Below are 21,403 nucleotides of genomic sequence, written 5' to 3' on the forward strand. Positions count from 1 at the left end.
TGATCTGAGAAGGTACTTGATACCATTTTGCTTGTTTAAAATTTGTTGAGACTTCTTCTGTGGCTCAATAGATGGTCTGTTCTAGAGAATATTCTGTATGATTATGAAAATAATGTGTATTCTGCAGTTGTTGGATAAAATGTTCTATAAATATCTGTTAGGTCTGTTTGTTCTAAATTCCACTCTAACTTCAATGTTTCTTTTTTGATTTTCTTTCTAGATGATCTGTCTAATGCTGAGAATAAGGTGGTAAATTCCCCCACAGTTATTGTATTGGAGTCTTTCTTTTCAGATTTAGTAATATTTCCTTTATGAATCCGGGTGTTCCAGTTTTGGGTGCATATATATTTAGAATTGTTATTTCCTCTTGCTAGATTGGTCCTTTTATCACTATTTAGTTGTCTTTGTTTACTGTTTTTGGCTTAAAGTCTGTTTTGTATGATATGAGTATAGCTACCTCTGCTCACTTTGAATTCTGTTAGAGTTAAATATCTTTTTCTATTTCTTTACTCTCAGTCTATAGGAATCTTTTCAAGTAAAGTGTGTTTCTCGTAGGTGGCATGTAGTTGGATCATTTTTTTAAAATCCATTCAGTCAGTCTATAGCTTTTAAGTGAAGAATTTAATCCATTTACGTTCAAAGTAATTATTGATATGTGAGGTTTTATTGCTGTCATTTTGTTAATTGTTTTATGGTTGGTTTGTATATTCTTTGTTCTTGAATTTTCCTCTTAATGTCTGTCATTGCAGTTGGTAGTTATCTGTAGGGATAGTATTTGAGCCCTATCTTTTTCCACATTTGTATGTTTGCTTCACCATTTTTTATACTTTTGTGTGTTTTCATGTAGATAAATGTCCTTTTGCTTCCATGTTTAGGAGTTCTTTGAGTATTTATTGTATGGTCAGTCTAGTGGTGATGAATTATCTTAGTTTTATCTTGTCTGAGAAAGACTTTATTTCTCCTTCATTTATGAAGGATAATTTTGTTAGATATAGCATCTTAGCTTGCAGTTTTTCTTTCAGCATTTTGAATACATTATCCCATTCTCTCCGGGAGAGAGAATGGGCCTATAAGGTTTCTACTGATAAATTTTCTCTTGTTCTGATGGAGGTTTCTTATAGGTGACTAGATGCTTTTCTCTTGCTTTTTTTAAAAAAAAAAATTCTCTATTTTTCATGGATTTTAGAAATTTTAACTATAGTATACCATGAAGAAGAACTTTTTGTATTGTGTCTGTTTGGTGATTGCTGGGACTCTGTATCTGGATGTTTAAATCTCTTGCTAGATTTGGGAAATTTTCATCTATTAATTCATTAAATAGGTTTTTAAACTCTTTCTTTCTTTGCCTTCTTGGATACCAATAATTTATATATTTTATCACTTTTTTTCTGTCCCATATATCATTAAGGCTTTGTTCATTCTTTTTTTAAAAAAATTTGTCTGAGGGTTATTTATAAAACACTGTCATCAAGTTGTGAAATTATTTTGTCTGCTTCATCTAGTCTATGGTTGAAGTTTTTAAATGTATTTTGTAATTCATTCAATAATTCTTCACTTATAGGATTTCTGTTTGATACTTTTCTATGTTATCTATCACTTTGTTAAATTTCTCATTCTTATCCTGAATTGTTTTTCTGATTCCTTTGTTTTGTTTTTTTAGAATTCTCTTATATCTCACTGAAATTATTTAGAATCAATAATTGAATTTTTACTAGGATTTTATGAATTCCATCTCCTTTGGAGCTGTCATATATTCTTGCTTTTTCATGTTTCCTGTGTCCTTACATTGATATCCGTGCATCTCATGTAGCAGTTGCTTCTTCTAACTTTTTCAATTTGCTTTCACAGGGAAGGACTTTTTTTGAGGAAGAATCTGTGGTGTTGGTTGGGTGGGGAACTCTGGTTTCAATTCTAGGTACATGAATTAGTGTAGTCTCCCTTGATTTTTTTGGCTACAAACAGTGCCAGTGATATCTGAGACTTCCTTGGTGGCTTAGGGTCCAGTTATTGAGGAAAGCTCTGGTGCAGTTTTGCTTGGGACTCAGATGTCAAGTGGACCCGTCTTTGAGCTCCTGTGGTTGCAGCAGTGGGCTGAGAGTGCCTGTTCATATGCCCCATAATGTCATACATACCAGTGTTAGTGGGTGCAGGTGGGCCAATTTTTGATCCTTCAGGTGGCTTACTCAAAGCCCAGTAGTGGCAGCTGTGCACTGAGCAGGTAGGTGGGTTCTTGGGTCCATGGGCAGCTAATATGGCATAGGCAATGCGAGTGGCAGTGGTGTGACAACCCTCTAGGTCCCTTGTGGTGCATGCTGGCATTGGAAGTAACTGTAATGTTCTGGGAAGGTCAGTGTCCAGGCCTGCAGGTGGTAATTTGTGGTAGTAGCTGCTGTGTGGGTAGGCCTAACCTCAGGTCCCCGAGAGGAGTGGTCATATGTCATCAGTGGTGAACTATACTGGGAGATTCCCTGGCCCCTGGACTGTATGCTCTGGCATGGGGATGACGGGGAAACCTGGGCTAGGGTGGCTTATCTTCAGGCCCCCAGATGGCATGTACAGGCACTGGCCATGGTAGTCAGGAGCGGGGTGATCCCCAAGTCATTGTGGAATGCTTGAGTGGGAGGCTATAGTAGCTGCCCTGCTGCCCTGACAGTGGGGGTTGAGGGTGGTACCAGCTTCAGTGATGATGGCCTAGGACAGCAGGTGGGGAGCATGCATGCCACCTGCACCACAGCCTTGGTGGCACCCTTGCTAAGCCTTGGGTGGAGAAGCCTGTGGTCACTTGTGTCTAAACCCCAGGCAGTACCCATCACTTCTCTTGCACATCAGCTTCAGCACCACTGGGCTCCAGGTAGTGTGCAGTTTGCTGGGGATGGTGCTCTAGAATGGCACCTTGCTGGCACCTCAGTCCTAAAGATGGCATCCCATACCCTGGTTGCACCTCCATCAGAGTGTAGTGGCCCAAGGTCACTTGTGCCTAAGCCTTGGGAGCAGCAGCCTAATGCTTCTCTTGCACATTAGCCTCAGCATTCCTGGGTTACAGGACAGTGTGCAGTCTGTTGCAGGCAAAGTTCTAAAATGGCATCTTGCTGTAGTTGCTTAGGTGACAAGGAATGTGAAGGACCATGACCATATTCAAGCTTCCTCCATGGGGAGCTGCCATAATACAATCTTCTTGCAACTCCCTATGTTAGTTTCATGGCCTGAGAGTATTGAGGACTCTCCCGTGGCTAGTACTATAGGAGTCTATGATGAAAATGCAGGCTGCTGAGCATCTCTCACCTACCCTTTCCCTCTATTGGGGAGTCTCTCTCGGCTCTCAGTCAATCCAGGCTGAACAGGCTGCTTGCTTCCTTCTCCCATTCCTTACTTTAGATATTGCCTGTCACTATTTTGTTGGATTCCAGTGTTCTCTCTTGGATGATCTAATATCTACTGGGTATTTTAGCTCTTTTTAGTGGAGAAAGCAAGTACAAAATGCTCCCTAGTCAGCCATCCTGAAGCCTCCCAAGGTGCCCATTTCAAAACCCATTTTTGAACTACCAAACTAACCTACCTAACCAGAGCATTTGTTTTAAACATACTAATATATTTAAGTGTTTTAATAATCCTTTTGTTTCACCAATAAACAAACAAAAAAGAAGAATAAATTTAGGAGAATAAAATAATTACTAATTCTTCTCTTAAAAGATATATCTGTAAGGAAGGAAGGACTGGATTGATTATATCAAGTAGTAGAATTTATCTGTGAAGATTTAATGCACAGAAAATATTGTCCTATATTCTTTTCTGTATCTCCCCATTTGATATTTTAAAAGTCTTTTTTGGCAAACAAAGTGGTACCTATTGTTGATTGTGGATATTTGAACGTGGGAAATTGTGATCAGACATAAATCTCTCAAGGAAAGACCTTGTGTCCTCTCTGTTATTAAGAATCCACACTTTCCGTTGTGGGACACTCAGGAACTGACATTTATGTCTAACCTTCTGGATAATGGATTTACATGGCTGTTTAATCTTCTAAGGAAATATTAAGACTCCTGAGATTGTATTTCCATGCCTTTATAAATCATACATTAGTGGTATTAAGATACAAGAAAATACCTTTTCAAGCTCTATTGCTTGTACCAACTATAAAATTAATAGTTAATACCATGTTACCATATTTTGTTTTATAAAAGTGACAAAATATTAACAGAGCTAATTCCCACCTGTTTTTAAGGCCAATTTGAGTCATTATAAATATTCAGAGACAGTTCAGAACACTGTTTGAAAATATAGTAATTCTCTAACAATGTAAAACAGTTTTTCTTTGTGAGTGTGGAAATTAACTATGTAACCTTCTAGTGCAGGGCTTTTTAAACTTGAATGTGATACAAATCATCTGAGAATCTTTTAAAAATGTAGGTTCTTATCCAGTAAATCCGGAGTGGTACCTGAGATTCTGGATATACAACAAGCTCTCAAGGGGTGCCAATAGTGCTGACCCATGGACCAGATATTACCAGCAAGAATGGAGAGTAGAGGTTTGTAATGTAGGCTCTATGGATTAGCACCAAGACTTGTGCTAACTACATAAAACTGTATACAATGTGTGTGTGTCTATGCATTTACAAGATAGAGTACTCATAAGTTGTATCCTGTTTCAAAGACTTGTGACCTGCAACTCTGAATTATTAGCATTTCCTCAATATGTTACTTATATTGCAATTCCTGTGATATAATCACTGAAAATTTTAGAAAACTTGACGTATGTTATCTTTCTTTTGGATATTTAAAATTAATATAAAGTGTTAATCACTTCAAGAAATCCTAGAGTTATTACACCTATGTGACTTTCACCTAAGTGTTTCCTAAACTATTTGGTAATTGAATTCATTTTTTTTTCAAGTTTTACCAAATAATATTCCAGGAACAATAAAAAAGATATTGGCTCACATTAAATAAAAATTAATATTTGGGGCCAGGTGCGGTGACTAATGCCTGTAATCTCAGCACTTTGGTAGGCCGAAGCGGGCAGATCACGAGGTCGGGAGATCGAGACCATCCTGGCTAATACGATAAAACCCCGTCTCTACTACAAATACAAAAAATTAGCTGGGCATGGTGGTGGACGCCTGTAGTCCCAGCTACTTGGGAGGCTGAGAAGGAGAATGGTGTAAACCAGGGAGACAGAACTTGCAGTGAGCCGAGATCATGGCACTGCACTCCAGCCTGGGCCACAGAGTGAGACTCTGTCTCAAAAAAAAAAAAAAAAAAAAAAATTAGTATTTGGCTCTCTGATTTCCCGTCTACTACTTTTTAAGCTCTCTTTCTGTGCAACTCACATTTGTTCCACCAACCTATTTAATACCTTGGCCTCTCAACCTTGTGGCCTCTTCATTTTTAATGATCTTTTTCTTCAACATTATTGTAGTCAGCCATTCCTGTGCTTATTATTCCAAATATATTTTTCTTTTCCAGAATCTCTCTTTTAAGATGCTATTTTCTGAGCACAACTTTATTATCTTTCTGATTATGTATTCTCTAATCCTTCATGCCAAATCAGCTTTTTATCTTGCTGGAACATCGAATGCATGTTTTTCATTCCTCATGTTTTTGTTTCCTGTCTTACCCAGCTCAGATTTCATGTTCTATTGTGATAATTACTCTTGTACTTGGATCCACAATTTTGCCATGGGAAACTTCTAGGCCCAAAGTTATACCCTTTCAAGTGATGGCTTTCATCAGCAACTGATGGAGATGGGGATAGGTCATCTCCTTGCCCTAATTTGGTAGAATCCTTACAGGCTTCAGAGCTCCTCGGAATGTCATTTGAGGGCTCAGTGGGTCACCTTCTCTTTTTGCGCAATTCCTTCCTCATTTCCTTTTGGGTGTGTTTCCTGGAGGAACTCTGCATATAGTTCTTCATACAAGAAGCTGTGTCTCAGAACCAATCTAAAAGACACTCATGTAAAATTGAACTCCACCATATTTGTTGTTAGTTATTTTCCTCATTTTATTTTATTTACAGTATTTATCACTGTCTGAAATTATAGTCCTTATCTACTTGCTGGTTTGTCGTCATTTATTTTTAGTAAAATGTAGACTCTCTTGCTTAGGAACTTTGTCTTTCATGTTCAGCACTGTGTCTCAAGCACCCACATTATCTTTATCCAATGGTAAACCTTGTAAATATTTGTTAAATTTATTTTTGAATTCCATATTTATATAAAAAATTACCTCATGGTAATTATCATATTCATAATTACTATATTGACAATAGTTTCTAAAAATATTTATATAATATAGTAATGATAAAAATGTTATCTCCTGATAGTGTTTATGTACCAGAAGGAAAAACAAAATCCAAGAAAAACACAAAATCAAAATAAATTAAAGGAGTATACTGAATAGCTCCATTACAGTAAGCATTTAGATAACTTAGTCCTAAACATAACTTGCTTTATATTATTTTTCTTAATATTCTGGTCTATACTTTAAGAATCAATGATTTTACCGAATATGTGAGGAAAAAATGTGAACACAGGACACATTATTTACTCAAGGCCTACTTTATGCCAGAAAAATAATTTTAGGCATATTAACACGTCTTTCTTAATTTTCAAACACTGTTAGCAAATAGGACGTTATTATTTTCAAATTGACAGAAGAAATTGAAGTTGAGAGAAGCTAAATATTTGTTGAATGTTGAAATTCAAATTAATCTAATCACAGCTTTGCCAGTTACATATTATGCCATCTTGGGTAATTCACTTCACTCTTTAGATCTCTATACTCTTGTATATATTGAGAGGGCTCGATTGCCTTTAAGAGTTCCGCTGGTTTAAATGCTTGCTAATGATGTAAGCTTTAAGAGACACAGGCACTTTATGACCAACACCAGGATGAGAAAGAGCCTTAGAAACACAGCACACATTCCAAACACAAACAGTACATCTCTGGCAGATGGAGCCTTGTGTCTGGTAATGGGAGAAGTAGGCAAAAGATGGGAAGATGATCTGTGGTAGGGTCCTGACAAAGATTATTTATGATTATTCTAGAAGGCAGGGGAAACCCAGTGACAGAGAACCAATATACACCTAATATGCAGAAAGGCAGAGGGAAAGGTCAGGAGTTGGGGGCAATCAGTATTTAGAATTACCTCATCTCAAGGACCGAGGATCAGAGGTAGACTCTATTCCACAGAAACAGTTGTGCATGATAAAGGCGTGGGGCCAAGGCACAGAAGCTTAGGTTTGCTAGTACCAGGGCCTAACATCAGGGTGGGACTAGCATACTCTATTTGGTACTGGGTTGCAAAGTTCACCAAATAAATGCCCCTTTGGTTTTTCTAGAAGTAGGCCTGAGTAGGTACTAAAGTATGATGGAACTACTAGAGGGAAGAGAGTGAGTGTTTCTATCTGAAGATTAGAATACTCTGTGAAGAGCAGGCTGGTCTGCAATCTTGACTCCACCTGAAAGATAATTATTCTACCAAAGTTTTTTTCCAAGGTCAAGGCTGATCTTTTTTATCTTTTTGATCTGATTATTTAACAGCCATCCTTAAATGTATTTAGTTACTTATAAAGCTTTCCTCAATAGATTTACTGCAACATTTTGTAATTAGAGCATTCGTGTTAGAAAGTCCTTTTAAAAATATTGATGTACTTGTCCGGATGTTTATTGCTTGCTTTTAGCACAGATTACTTAATCAGAATAACACTGGAGCAAGCCAGGCAACTGAAGGAGTAGAAAACGCAACTGGTAGGGAGAGAGAATTGGGAAAGGTCTAGGGCACTTGGTGCTTCCTGAGTATGGAGATTTCCCAGAGCAGAACTGGCAGTATCAGAACAGTCTAAAAGACTTCCTTAGGAGAAAAATAAGGAATAAGTGAAGGTCCCTGATTGTACCTTTCTAATTCTATATAATCAGGTTCTTGGTTTTAAATGTTGCATTTTAAGTTCTAGGTGTTGACCTAACTACTAAAACTATAAAAATATTATCGATCCTATCTTGTTTTTTGTTTAATACATAAACTAAATGTCTCTTTAGTAACTTCAGCTAGAAGACAATGTGACCTATTGTATAGTTATGGTTGCACTGCCATCAGAGTATATCCGTTGAGTTCTGGATTTCCGAAAGCATTTTCAATTTAAAATTCCACAAAATCAGACTTGACAATAGATGTCATATTCATCATACTGCACCACTATGTTTGGCGATATTTATTTTATTATGATTATATTATCTCTCCTGGTTTCCCCACAGTAACCATTGAACCAAGAAGATTCCCAAGTTCATCTCTATCCTTCTTAAAAAGACATTTTTTTGGGGGGGAACAGTTAGAAAATTCTCTGTAGAATTAGATTGAAGAGGATGAGATGAGGTGAAGTGAAAATTCAGAAAGCGTGTTAAGTAGACCAAAAACATGAAGCAAAGTTAGAGCAATCTAAATTCTCAAATCCCAAAATTTCTCTTTGATCACTTCTCATTGCTCAGACTTTCCCAGGAATTTCCCATTGAACCCACCCTCATTAACCATATTTCTAGAGGCAGGTTAACGATTTGATTTGAAGCCATCTTTATTAACCATATTTCTAGAGGCAGATTCACTATTTGGAATATGAGAGATATGTAGAATACCCAGAAAATGTCAATAGAAGTGGACTTGATAGAAAAATAATTTGGCTGATAGGATAACTCCAGAAATTTAATAATTTTGTTTCGGTATACTGTACCCATTAGCAAAAAAGTATGCCAATGCTCTTTGAAGTTATTTCAAATATTCTAGTTCAACTTAAGCCATCAGGATTCTGTCAAGAAAATGAGATATGTGTGGTTGTGGCCTGCTCATATAGAAAAAGATTAGTATGAAGAACTCTCCAATTGAAAAATATCTCTCCATTTCAGTGTATAAATTATATATTCATTTCAGCTAGGTTCTATACACTGTTCTTTTAAAATGTTTAATGTACTCATTAGACATCTGAATTACAGTCATTGACATTTTAGTGTGAATTTCTTTAATCCAAACATTGATTACCAAGGCTATATTCACTAAAGAGTAAGAGTATTATTGAAAGAATAAATGGAAAGTTGGAGGAATATTTATATATCAGGAAGACCTTTATGGCTGACCTAGGTAGGATACTTTGGAGAGCTTAAGGATGATTAAAATTTTGGGTTTGGAAGAAGGAACATTAAAAGATGATATAAAGATAGAAGGATACTGAAGAGAATATTTTTCTACTTTATAATTTTAACAAGACCTTGTGTGCCAATGAGAATGATTAGGTGTCCCCTCTGTCATGTGGTCGAGGTTTTGTGACTAAAATATAACATATACTCTATGAAAATAAATAAATGGTTTCATGAACTATAATTTTATATTTGAAGGAGAGAAAAAAGGCCACCATTTGGAAAATAAGAATTGTATACAAAATGGAGATTTAAAAGGTACAGCTGGATTTCCACATCCATGGGTTCCATATTTGTGCATTCAACCAACTAAGGATAAAAAATATTTGAAAATAAAAATTTTACAGATGTTCAAAAAGCAAAACTTGAATTTGCCTGTACATTGAGTACTATGTCGAATCCGTGCAGATGAAGCGATGTGTAGGCATTTTATTAGGTATTATAAGTAATTTAGAGATGACTTCAAGTGTACGTGAGGATGCACGTAGGTTATTTGCAAATACTATGCCATTTTACACCAGGAACTTCAGCATCTGTGGATTTTGATATCCATTGGGGTTGTAGAACAAACTCTGCATTGATACCAGGAAGGACTATAATTTATGCGTTAGAACAGAACTGCAAATAATGAGTGAAAACATTTAAAAATATGTAAAAGTTGGCCGGGTGTGGTTTCTCACGCCTGTAATCCCAGCACTTTGGGAGGCCAGGGCGGGTGGATCGCAAGGTCAGGAGATCGAGACCAGCCTGGCCAAGATGGTGAAACCCCGTCTCTATTAAAAATACAAAAATTAGCCAAGCATGGTGTTGGGCACCTTTAATCCCAGCTACTCGGGAGGCTGAGGCAGGAGAATCGCTTGAACCCAAGAGGCAGAGGTGATAGTGAGCCAAGATCATGCCACTGCACTCCAGCCTGGGTGACAGAGCGAGACTCTGTCTCAAAAAAAAATATGTAAAAGTTGTGAAAGTGGTCTTTTAGCTTCAAATAAATATATGTCTCATATCAAAGCCACAGCTAAAGAACTAAGAAAGAAAAGGAATATTCAAATATCTGGAGTAATCTAACAAACAGCAGTGTTCAGAGTTTTAAAATTATTATTATTATTATCATCGGTGCTAGATATTTCTCCTGTAGTATGTGATATTGTACAGAAACAGGCCCATCCACTTGATATTCACATAGGCTGCTTTAAAAGTGGAGTGGCAAAGTAGTAGTAAATGTCACTAAAATATAGGTTTTTTTAGATGTGTTTTGGGTCGAGTTGAGAGTACATAATAAAAATGATGAATTGACTCAAATCTTCCTTTCCTGTTTTTTTTTTTTCTTTTAAGCACAGTTGTTTAAATTCCCTACAAGGTTAGAATACATGCACTTTTAAGAAAGCATTCTACCGAAGGTAATTGGGTGTTTTCCACTATCACATAAATCTGTTGGCTGGTGTTTGATATTCTTGGAAAGTCGGAGGATAGGCATTTATTACTATCAGAGGAGCCCTTTGAAGAGAAAATTCATAGTGTTTAATAAAAGGGTAAATTAATTAGTTCTATGTAAATAAAATCCTTTGAAAGAAAATTTTATTCAGAAACCTTTTAAAATTTAAGAAATCAAAACATATCGAAACGATCTGCTTTTGCTATGAGGAAGATATAAGTATGGTTATTTCACTAAATAGTCATGGAAAAATTATCTATATCATTATACTATCTATATTCTTATAATGACATAATTATACAAGAGTGGCAGCATGGAGAAGTGGTTTAGAGCAAGAGCTCTTGAGTTGAATTGTCCAGATGTAATCCTAACTCTATACCACTTAATATATTGGTATTTGAACTTGGAGCAGGTTGCTTGATTAGTGTTTGTCCCTATATCTTTGATAAGAATGAAGGTAATGATACTAATTATCTCGTTGTGTCATTTGGAAGATTAATGGAACTAATAATATATGAACAATTCCTTGGATGTACAAGTATTCAACATCCGCTTATTATTATAACAATAAAGACTTTTCTTCATATAGTTTTAGGTTTAAGACTCAGGCATTGATATGGAAAACGAATTCATATACATTTTGAAAATTTCCTTGGAACACTGGAAATCCAGGCAGCAAGAAAGCTTATAGAACAAGTACCTTGGACAGGAAAAAGCTTTTCAATGAACATAAAAACCCCCACAGTATTTTGTATTCCATTCTTATTCTTTGTGGTGGTGATGAAAAAGAGTGCCTAAAAATGAAGAGATGAAAGAATCTCAATCATCACTTCTTCATCAAACCACTGAGTTATGTTTCATGCCCATACTAAATCATGGTCCTCAAAAGTGGAGGTGGGTCTTCTTTGGGAGCCAAGATAATGCATATAGTTAGAGAATATTCCTCAAAATTATTTTCATTAGTTCTCAGATCCCTTTTTTCATTGTCATTAACTGCCATTTAATAAGATCCTTTTTTTATTCTTCTTGAAGAGAGATAACACTGCTGATAGCAATTTCAGAGAAACCCATTTTTGCCTCTCTCTTTCCACTGTGGAATGAAACTAAAGAGTTAAAATGTATATATAAGCAGACAAGGCAGTCTGAAAGGATGCTGCTTTCAAAATATGACTATTTCCACCCTGGTAGTCAGTATGGCTGAAAGGAAAAGATGTGGCAAATCCTGTTACTGATATTCTGTCCAAGGGAGTAGACTTGGATCAAATTACAAAACCAGGAGGTTTAGTCTGAAATCTGTTTTAAGAGGCAGGTTGTCAAGAAAAAGCAAGACCTTGCAAGCTAGTGCAGCATAGGACAGGAACACCAGACATCTGAGTCAAGTACATTATGATGTATGGCTCAAATATGATATGCAGCAAAAGAATAGGAAATTGAGTTGGTAGCGTTACCCAAAGCAAACCACCAGAGGAAAAGTTCAGGAGATATTTTTGTGGTTTCAAGTTAGAAAGATGTATAGGATTCTCATATTACTCATATATAAGAGAAGAACATTGGATATAAATGAATGCAAATGGCAATGATGGGGGTCAATGTACCTCATTTTGAGCCAATCTTAAAAAGGAAACACTGAAATTAGATGCACTGTTTAAAGTTAGTTGACTACAATCATTTAGCACTCTATTCGACATATTTTTCTTAAATAATTTATTAGTTGGAATATTAATGCAATTTATTGTTAATAAATAAATTTATTGAGAACACATTATGTTCTAGACATCAGGTCACTTATTTAATATAAATCACGTAATTTAACACCACAACCATAGGTTTTCTGTGTCAAGCAATCTATCAAAAACTTTGATTAGATCTAAGCCATAGCTGTGTAGCAAGGAGTGCAATCATGGTTATTTGACTCTAAACATTTTTAGAGTCCAAATAAATTCATTGGAATCTGTATAAAGACACTCATTCTGTGTCCATTATAATGTTAAACTCTGATTGATCATACTATTGAAACAGCATCCTTTAGATAGTTGCTTAACTCTTCTGTATTTCTTCCTACCAAACTCACCCTGGCCTTAGGGCAAAGGCAGGAGATGATTATACAATTCCACCAAACTCGCCCTGGCTTTAGGATATCACGCTTACTTCTCCCACATCTCCCCTCTCTTTGGAATGTTCTGCCCCTAACCATTTTTCATGGATCTAAAGCAGGGGTGTCCAATCTTTTGGCTTCCCTGGGCCACAGTGGAAGAAGAAGTGTTGGGCCACACATAAAATACACTAATACTAATGATAGACTATGTGAAAAAAAAAAAACCCACAAGAAAAACCTCATAAGGTTTTAAGAAAGTTTACAAATTTGTGTTGAACTACACCACATTCAAAGCTGTCCTGGGCCACAGGGCTGCAGGTTGGAGAAGTCTGACCTAAAGTGTCTTATTTAAACATCTTATGTGAATGTATTCATAAGTTGTTCTCTAAAATAACATTAGGCAAAGTGTTGTTACTTTTATACTCATTATTTAATTTAATATCTCTTTCTCTTAAAGGATTTTAAGCTCAAGACAGTCAGGACATTAAAAAGTACTGTTACGCTTTACCTTGAAATTAGCCAAGTGCCCAGCACACAATAGAATCTCAATAAGTATGTGCTAGGAGTTTAGTCAATCATGTAACAGGTTCTTTCTGTCTGCTGCACAAACAAAATCAAACTACTGAGACCACAGCATTGCAGTAGTGAACGACTTTAATTGACCTGAAGCTGGCCCATGTAAGAGAACCTGGGCTGTTGGTTAAATCAGCCTCTCTGAAGGCTTGGAAGTTAGGGGGTTTTAATGGACAATTTGGTGGTCAAGGATTTAGGTTATGGGTGCTACTGATTGGTTGAGGATAAAATCATAAAGGTGTAGAAAACGGTCCACAGGTATTGAGTCTGCCTCTGAGTGAGGCCACAAGACCAGTAAATTCAAGAGTCATGAGTCCAGTTGGGGTTAGTCTGAAAAACATCTGTAAAAAAAATCTGAGGTTCTACAGTAGTGATGTTATCTGTAGGAGCAATTGAGAAGGTCACAAATCTTGACTCCTGACCACATAACTCCTGACCAGTAAGCGATTTTAGAAATTACATCTATCTTGTGGCCTCTCAGTCTTACAAAGACAGTTTCAGTCTCCAAACAAGGAGGAGTTAGTTTTAGGGAAGGAATATTATCATTTTTGTTTCAAAGTTAAACTATAAATTCCTCGCAAAGTTAGCTTGGCTGATGCCCAGGAATGACCAAGGACAGCTTAGAGGTCAGAAGCAAGATGGAGTCAAGTATGTCAGATTTCTCTTACTGTCATGATTTTGCAAGGGCAGTTTATTAATGAAGCGGATTATACAGTAGCTGTCTTGCAAATACCGTTTTAGGACCAAACTGGGGTCTGCTCACCCTGTGCAGTAAAACGAGGTGATATGGTTTGGCTCGTCTCCACCCAAATTACGTCTTGAATTGTAATCCCCATGTGTTGAGGGAGAGACATGGTGGAAGGTGACTGGATCATGGGGGCAGTTCCCTCCATGCTGCTCTCATGATAGTGAGTCAGTTCTCATGAGATCTGATGATTTAAAAGTGTTTGGCAGTTGCCCCTGCTCCTGCCTCCATGTAGGAAGTGCTTGCTTCTCCTTCGCCTTCCGCCATGATTTTAAGTTTCTTGAGGCCTCCCCAGCCATGTGGCACTGTGAGTCAATTACAGTTCTTCTTTATCAATTACCCGGTCACAGGTATGTCTTTATAGAGGTGTAAGAATGGACTAATATACCAGATATCTACACCAGGATAGTGATAGAAAGAAAGGCTTTCATTGCAGGGTGCCAAGCAAGGAGGACCAGGCAGCTAAATGCTCAAATCCTGATCTCCTTGATGGCTTGCACACAAGGTTGTCTAAAGGCAAGGGTAAATGTCAGGAAAGCAGAAGATACAGGCAAAATCATAAATAATACATGGAGGTTACACATTGGTTTAGGCCTAAAAGGGTGGGATTTCTTGAAGCAGGGGCTTACAGGTCATAGGTAGATTCAACGATTTTCTGATTTGCGATTGGTTAAGGCAGAGAAGTTTGTTTAAGAATTGGAGTGAGTAGAAAACTGTTAACTAGGTAGGGGGAGTGACTTTCTCCAAGGCCCTCGGGAAAAAACTTGGAACAAATATAATGATTAAAGTTCAGTCTTCACTTCCCCTTATCTGAGGTCTTCATGCCAGTGGATCCCTTAGGTGGGGGGTTCCCTGTGGGGGTCCGAGTTTCTGAAAGACAACTCAGTGACATTAAGATGTTACCATAAGTTTCTATGGGGAAAGCAAGCATCTCTGGAACTCTAACTTCCTTGGCTGTTGTTTTAGGCTACGATTATCTTCTTGTTTAACAAATTCCTTATTTTCCTTATTTATTTCTAGGACTAACTAGGTTCCTAGAATTTCCATCCTAGAAACTCAGAATTTGTCTTTATGTCCATGATTGAGATCCATAGGCTTTTAAAAAGTGGTATCCCTGCTCTGTCTCAATAATATTTCAGGTCTCTGTTAACTGTTAATATATTGACATATGAGTAAACTGAAAATAATTTGCAAAGTAATTAATGAAATAAAAATGTAAGAAAATGCCAATGTATAATATTGGTTCATTTGAACAACTTTTATTGAACGCTTATTGTATTCCTGACACTCTTTTTGGTACTGAACATTTAATAAATGAAGAAGACAAAGTGTTTTTCCTCAAGGAAATCACAGTCAGCAGGGAAATATACAGGTAAAGAGGGTTGAACAGCCAGAGGATTAATAAACTCTATGCATCTAATCAATGGTTATCATAATAAAAAATGCAACTAATTTAATTCAGTACAGTCTCTTTAATATTGTATATCTGTTGGGTTAGTGATTACTTTCTTATGTTCCTTGAATTATGAGTAATATAAAATACAGCATGAAATAATAACCATTATATTGAACAAATGAATTTTATCTGAGGTATTTCACATTCATGTGAGATGAAATCAGTTATTATTTTGTCTCATGAGCATTTTCCACTTCGAGCATTTTAACCTCACTATTGGTGGAGCTATCTATTTACAACTAAATTTCTATTTACCACTAAAAAATAAAAGAGGCCGGGTATGGTGGCTCATGCCTGTAATCCCAACACTTTGGGAGACTGAGGCAGGTGGATCACCTGAGGTCAGGAGTTTGAGACCAGCCTGGCCAACATGGCGAAACCCCGTCTCTACTAAAACTACAAAAATTAGCTGGGTGTGGTGGTGGGCACCTGTAATCCCAGCTACTTGGGAGGCTGAGGCAGGAGAATCACTTGAACCTGGGAGACGGAGGTTGCAGTAAGCCGAGATCACACCACTGCATTCCAGCCTGTGTGACAGTGCAAGACTCCATCTCAAAAAAAAAAAAAAAGAAAGAAAGAAATGGAATAATTTAATGATGGAACCAACTTGCAAAAGTAAAATCAAAATTCAATCAATATTTGCATGCCTACTAAATGCCAGCTACTATGCTGTGTGTGTGTGTGTGTGTGTGTGTGTGTGTGTGTGTGTGTGTGTTTTGAGACAGAGTCTAGCTCTGTCACCAGGCTGAAGTGCAGTGGCACGATCTTGGCTCACAGCAACCTCCACTTCAGTGATTCTTGTACCTCAGCCTCTGGAGTAGCTGGGATTACAGGGACACACCACCATCCATGGCTAATTTTTTTTATTTTTAGTAGAGACAAGGTTTTTCCATGTTGGCCAGGCCAGTCTTAAACCCCTGACCTCAAACAATCCCCTGCCTCAGCCTCCCAGAGTGCTGGGATTATAGGAATAAGCCACTGCTCCCGGACTATATGTATATTTTTATTTAATTCTTACAACTGTCTCAGAGACTGTAAATCTTATTAACCCCATTTTATTAATGAGGAAATGCAAGTTTATGGTTAACACTATATCTAAGTTTATAGAACTGGTAAGCAGCAAAGCCAAAACCACACTCAAGGACTCTAACAATAAGGCCACATAATTTATCTATATGTTAATGCCTCTCTTTATCTGATTGCTTCTCTATATTGTGACATACCTGTGGTCTTTTCAGAATGATCGTAGTCCCCATTTTCCAATTCAGAATACTCCCAGTACTTATCAGACAGTAGGTACCAGGCTTATTTCTATGTCTGTGTTGTCTTTGTATATGGCACACCCAATTATACTAGTAAGGCATATTCATTCATAGGGAAGTCAAAGAGTCCCTTGATTTTATATGAAGCTGTAGGAAGAGAAAATAGGTATCAAAAGTTGAATAATCAGCAATAATATAAAATTGATAGATATAGCTATCTATCTATTGAAAGAAATAAGTAAAGTGAGTCAACTCAAACATTTCTTTATGAGACAAGTTTATATTATATCGGGGAAGAGAGGGATAAAGCTACCAGAGATTTTGTTTCCAAATTACCTATGACATGCAGTTATAGAACTGACATGGGAGAGAGGTGGAAATAGAGCTGCCACTTATGAATATGTGTATTATATGTATACATCTATATATCTATATCTATATATATCACTCTTTCTCACACATGCCAATATCGACAGCTTGAAGTGCTTAGTGTAGGTATATTGATTTCATTTGCCATTAGGCCCCTCAGTCAATAACCCATTTACAATATACACTCTTCAAAGCTATCCACTGGGGCAAAAGAGCTTGACAAAGAGAATATTTAAGTTACACAAAAAGCAAATGATAAAAATTACTAATTATCTCATGTTCCAACAGATTATGTTTCTCTTTTGCCTTGGCTGCCAGAAAGCATAGTGACAAATCTGTAGGATATTAATGGTAATTCTCTTGAACCTTATGGTTGGTTTATTTGTGTTCTTCTTTTCTATTTTTTATATTTTCTTTGTAAACATGTTTTGATTCTTTGTTTTGTTTTCATTTTTTATCAGCTTCTTAGCTTCAGGATTATTCTTATAAATACTAAATTTAATAGGCTATAAAAAGCATATGTATGTATGCACACATATATGTCTGTGTGAATATGCATATGTGTATGCCTTTAGGATCTTAATTTTTTTAAGCCATTGTAAATTATTATATTTAGAAGTTCATCTTCTAAGTTTGCTGTTTTGACAAGGAGATAATTTTGACATAAACAACTTATAAACAAGTGGCATAAACAAGTGGCATAAACTTAGGTTTGTTGGGACAGAGAAGTGACATTATCCATATCAGGGGATATATTCTTTCTTGGCACCTGACAGCAAATTATAAAAATTAACACTTAAAGAGCTGAACATATGTCATATAAGCCAGTTATAGAGAAAGCAGTATCACTGGAACATGATTAAATTCACTACATATAACTATTCATTGAAAATATAATGATATTAGGTCTTATACAGCAATGTTTTTTAGATGACAGCATAGATCTGTATAGTAGGATAAGGAACAAAGAAATTTTGCATTTTGGCTTTGATAGCTGATGACAGAGTAAGTGTGAGAAAAATAGTCCAGTTCTTATTTAGTTCCTTTAATGTGATTTTATAATATATAGCATCTTCACTTCACACGCATATACCACAGAATAAATTAGGATGGAATGTAGGGTGCCATATGCACGCATTTACTTATTCTTGACTGTCAAAGTCAAGTATTATGTTTATCATTCAGGCTATAATATTATATATCTCTTGTGGTTTTTTTCTGTTAAAATAATATTGTTCTAACTGGTCAGTTTATTTCTTAAAATGTTGAAAATTCACTAGTGCAGAAGACACAAGAGGCAACCAGATGCAGGAAAGGAAAATAAATCAGAGCCCATGGATACACAGCATTGAGAAAATATTCACAGTCAATTTTAACTCAGGTGTCTTGTGTGAATAATACTATAAGAAAACAAAGCTTATGTCAACATTTGAAATTGTATGAAGAAAGCAAGGGTAATTATAGTCGCCCAGATTATTATTTAACATCTAACCTTAAGCAACAGGGTAGACCTCTAACCCTAAAAATAGGAAGTGAAATAAAGAACATAGATATCAGTGAAATTACTATTTTCAGTTCAACAGACATGATTGGAAAAGGAAATAAAATCAAAGAGGCAACAAAATGAAAACTAAAGGAAAAGGAAATCAGACCAGATGTTGTGAATCTGTTTTTCATGCAGAGATGCTTAAATGCAAGGAATGGCCTTCCAGGCAAGGTTGCTGAGATAATAACACTGAATTTGTGCAAGATGGTTTGATTAGATGGTCTGACAGTGGAGGTTTAGAACTAAAAGGAGAATAAGCTATGTAGGCTAACTGCACTCTTTGCATTTTTAAAAGAATTTTCATATCTTGAGTAAAAGAGAAGATTACAATTTCTCTGATTTTAATTTAGTCTTAGCACTAAAAAAAAGTGTTCTGTTTCATATTTTATCTATCTTTTCCATACTGTACCTCTCATTTCTATCAGTGTTTTTGCTGTCATGTTACCTTTCTTCCTGATTTTATTATCACCGGCCTCATTACAGTACCTCCACTGGTTTCTCCTACTGTGATCCTTATTATATGGTTGTGTGTTCTATGCGTTACTGTCTTTCATCATGTTTGAGTCCTGGCAAGAATTTCTTCTAAATACAATACCATAGATACATTACACTAATCCCATGCAATCGTTGTAACTGCTGGGCATATGACTGCTATTCATGCCAATTTTCACTTTCCAAGTTTCTGTATGAGACAAAAAATTTGTTCTTGAGCACATAATTAGGAAATAAGAGAACTATTGGTGTTCCTATCTTTAACAAGGAAGATTTTTAATTTTCATGCCACTCTTTTCATAAATCTGATCTAAACAAAACTGAAATCTTGTACACAAAGGCCACGAATTGTACTTTGCAAGTTGTGAAAAAGCCAACTGAAAATACTTAAAATGTGCAAAGAAAAGAAAGAGAATATAAACAATAAGCCATGTGATAAAGTAATATTTGTAAATTGGTTATGTAACATAAAACTCTCTTAATAAAATATCTTTTATATAAATATTACTCTAGTAATAACTCTCACAGTAAGTCAATTACTTGTCTTCAAACTCTTAATAGCTGTTGTCAGCAATGCCTATTAAACATATACTTATTATTTTGATAGGAAAATTGCCCCACCCCTACTCCCACAATCACCCAGGAACTTGTAAATACACAATAAACTTTTAAAAAATTATTTTCATAATGACCAAGATATACACATTGTGATCAGTCTGATCCCAGTGGGACAACTCACGGTACATAATGCAATGATGTACACATGTGGAAAAAGTAAGTATGTCATTGGAAAAATAAATGGTCTAGCATTGTTTACCCATGTACATTATGGCATTTATCATGTTCCTTGGAGTCATTTCTTTAGTTGCTTATTTCTACGACTAGACTGTGAGTTCTTTTAAAGCAAAGACAGTGAGTTATTTATCTTGAAATTTCTCTACACCTCACAAAATACCTTGTAGTAGGAACTCTGCAAATACTCATTAAAATGAATATATCATTATTCAATGAAAGAGATATTGAATGAATGAATATACCATGTGAATATATATATGAGTACTAATTAAATAGAAAATATTAGTTTGGAATTACTATCATTTGGTGGGCAAAGAGAGAGAGGAAAACAATACTGGAAGAACTAAGGATGTTAAGCTTTATCTGTGGGTATCAATGTTATATTTACTTCAGCAATATATAAATGTTAATAAATGGTAGTTTACTTAGTTCCCTAAGCCTTAGCTATAAGAGTTCTCTGTTTAATAACAATGGCTAATCAAGGATAGAGTATAATTTTAATAGTAATCTTACAATAGTAATGCATATGTATTACTGCATGCAATATTATTTTATGGAAAATATATCAATGCTTTAAAAAATAAAAACTACTGATAATGCCACTATTTATTGAAAACTACAATTAGGAGTTTGGAAATTTCCTTCCATATATTTTTCTTAAAATGTATGTAATTATATGCTATATTGTAGAGAAATAAATATATGAATTTTAAATGAGGGTCCTATTTAATAGATACATAGCCTGATTTTTTTCACTTAAAATTATGTCATAAGCGTCTTTTTATGTAATTTAATTACTTTATAAGTGAAAAGCTTATATTGGTTTGTTATATTCTATTAAATAAAGTTATTATTTGTGTTTACCAATGGTTAGTTTGCATTATAAATTAAAATCATTGTTTCACTTCAATCAGTAGCTGTGGTTTAAATTTTATTTTGACATGAATCTGTAAACTTATGTGTGCATAGAAAAGCATCTTCTTTATTAGAAATGGAATTTCTTTGAGGATGATAATTTGGGAACTATTTACTAGAAATGGAATTGCTTGAGGGTGATAATTTGGGAACTATTATTTCCTGATCTAACTCTACCCATCCATAAACTCATTTCTTTAAAATGCTTAATAACTATTCCAATGAATTGTTGGGAAGCTGTGGTTAAATTACTCATAAACATTTCTAGATCTGCTATAAACTGAGTTCATTTACAAGGTTTTAATACATGTCAGAAGCCTAAGGTGTCACTTTCATGTGGATGCCCAATTTATAATTGAGGCGAAAATATAATTACTCTCTTAACATTTTAATCCTTGAAAATTGTACTAAGTTATTTCAATATTTTTTAAAATTAAGTTTAGTAAACTACATCATTAATTATTTTGCCTTATTACATTCCATGTATTAGGATAAAACTGGTTCAGTTCAATATAACTAAAAGGGAATTTTAGTATCCCTCTT

At 35.6% G+C, this 21,403-nt stretch overlaps 1 protein-coding gene across 3 annotated transcripts in view; it reads left to right on the forward strand.

Moving 5' to 3' along the window:
- The window catches only part of CTNNA3 (catenin alpha 3), a 1,788,954-nt gene that overhangs the window by 1,280,034 nt on the left and 487,517 nt on the right, over nt 1–21,403 (forward strand). The gene's annotated exons all lie outside the window — the stretch shown is intronic.

This window comes from Gorilla gorilla, chromosome 8, assembly GCF_029281585.2.
Source record: "Gorilla gorilla gorilla isolate KB3781 chromosome 8, NHGRI_mGorGor1-v2.1_pri, whole genome shotgun sequence".
In the NCBI taxonomy this organism is placed as follows: domain Eukaryota; kingdom Metazoa; phylum Chordata; class Mammalia; order Primates; family Hominidae; genus Gorilla; species Gorilla gorilla.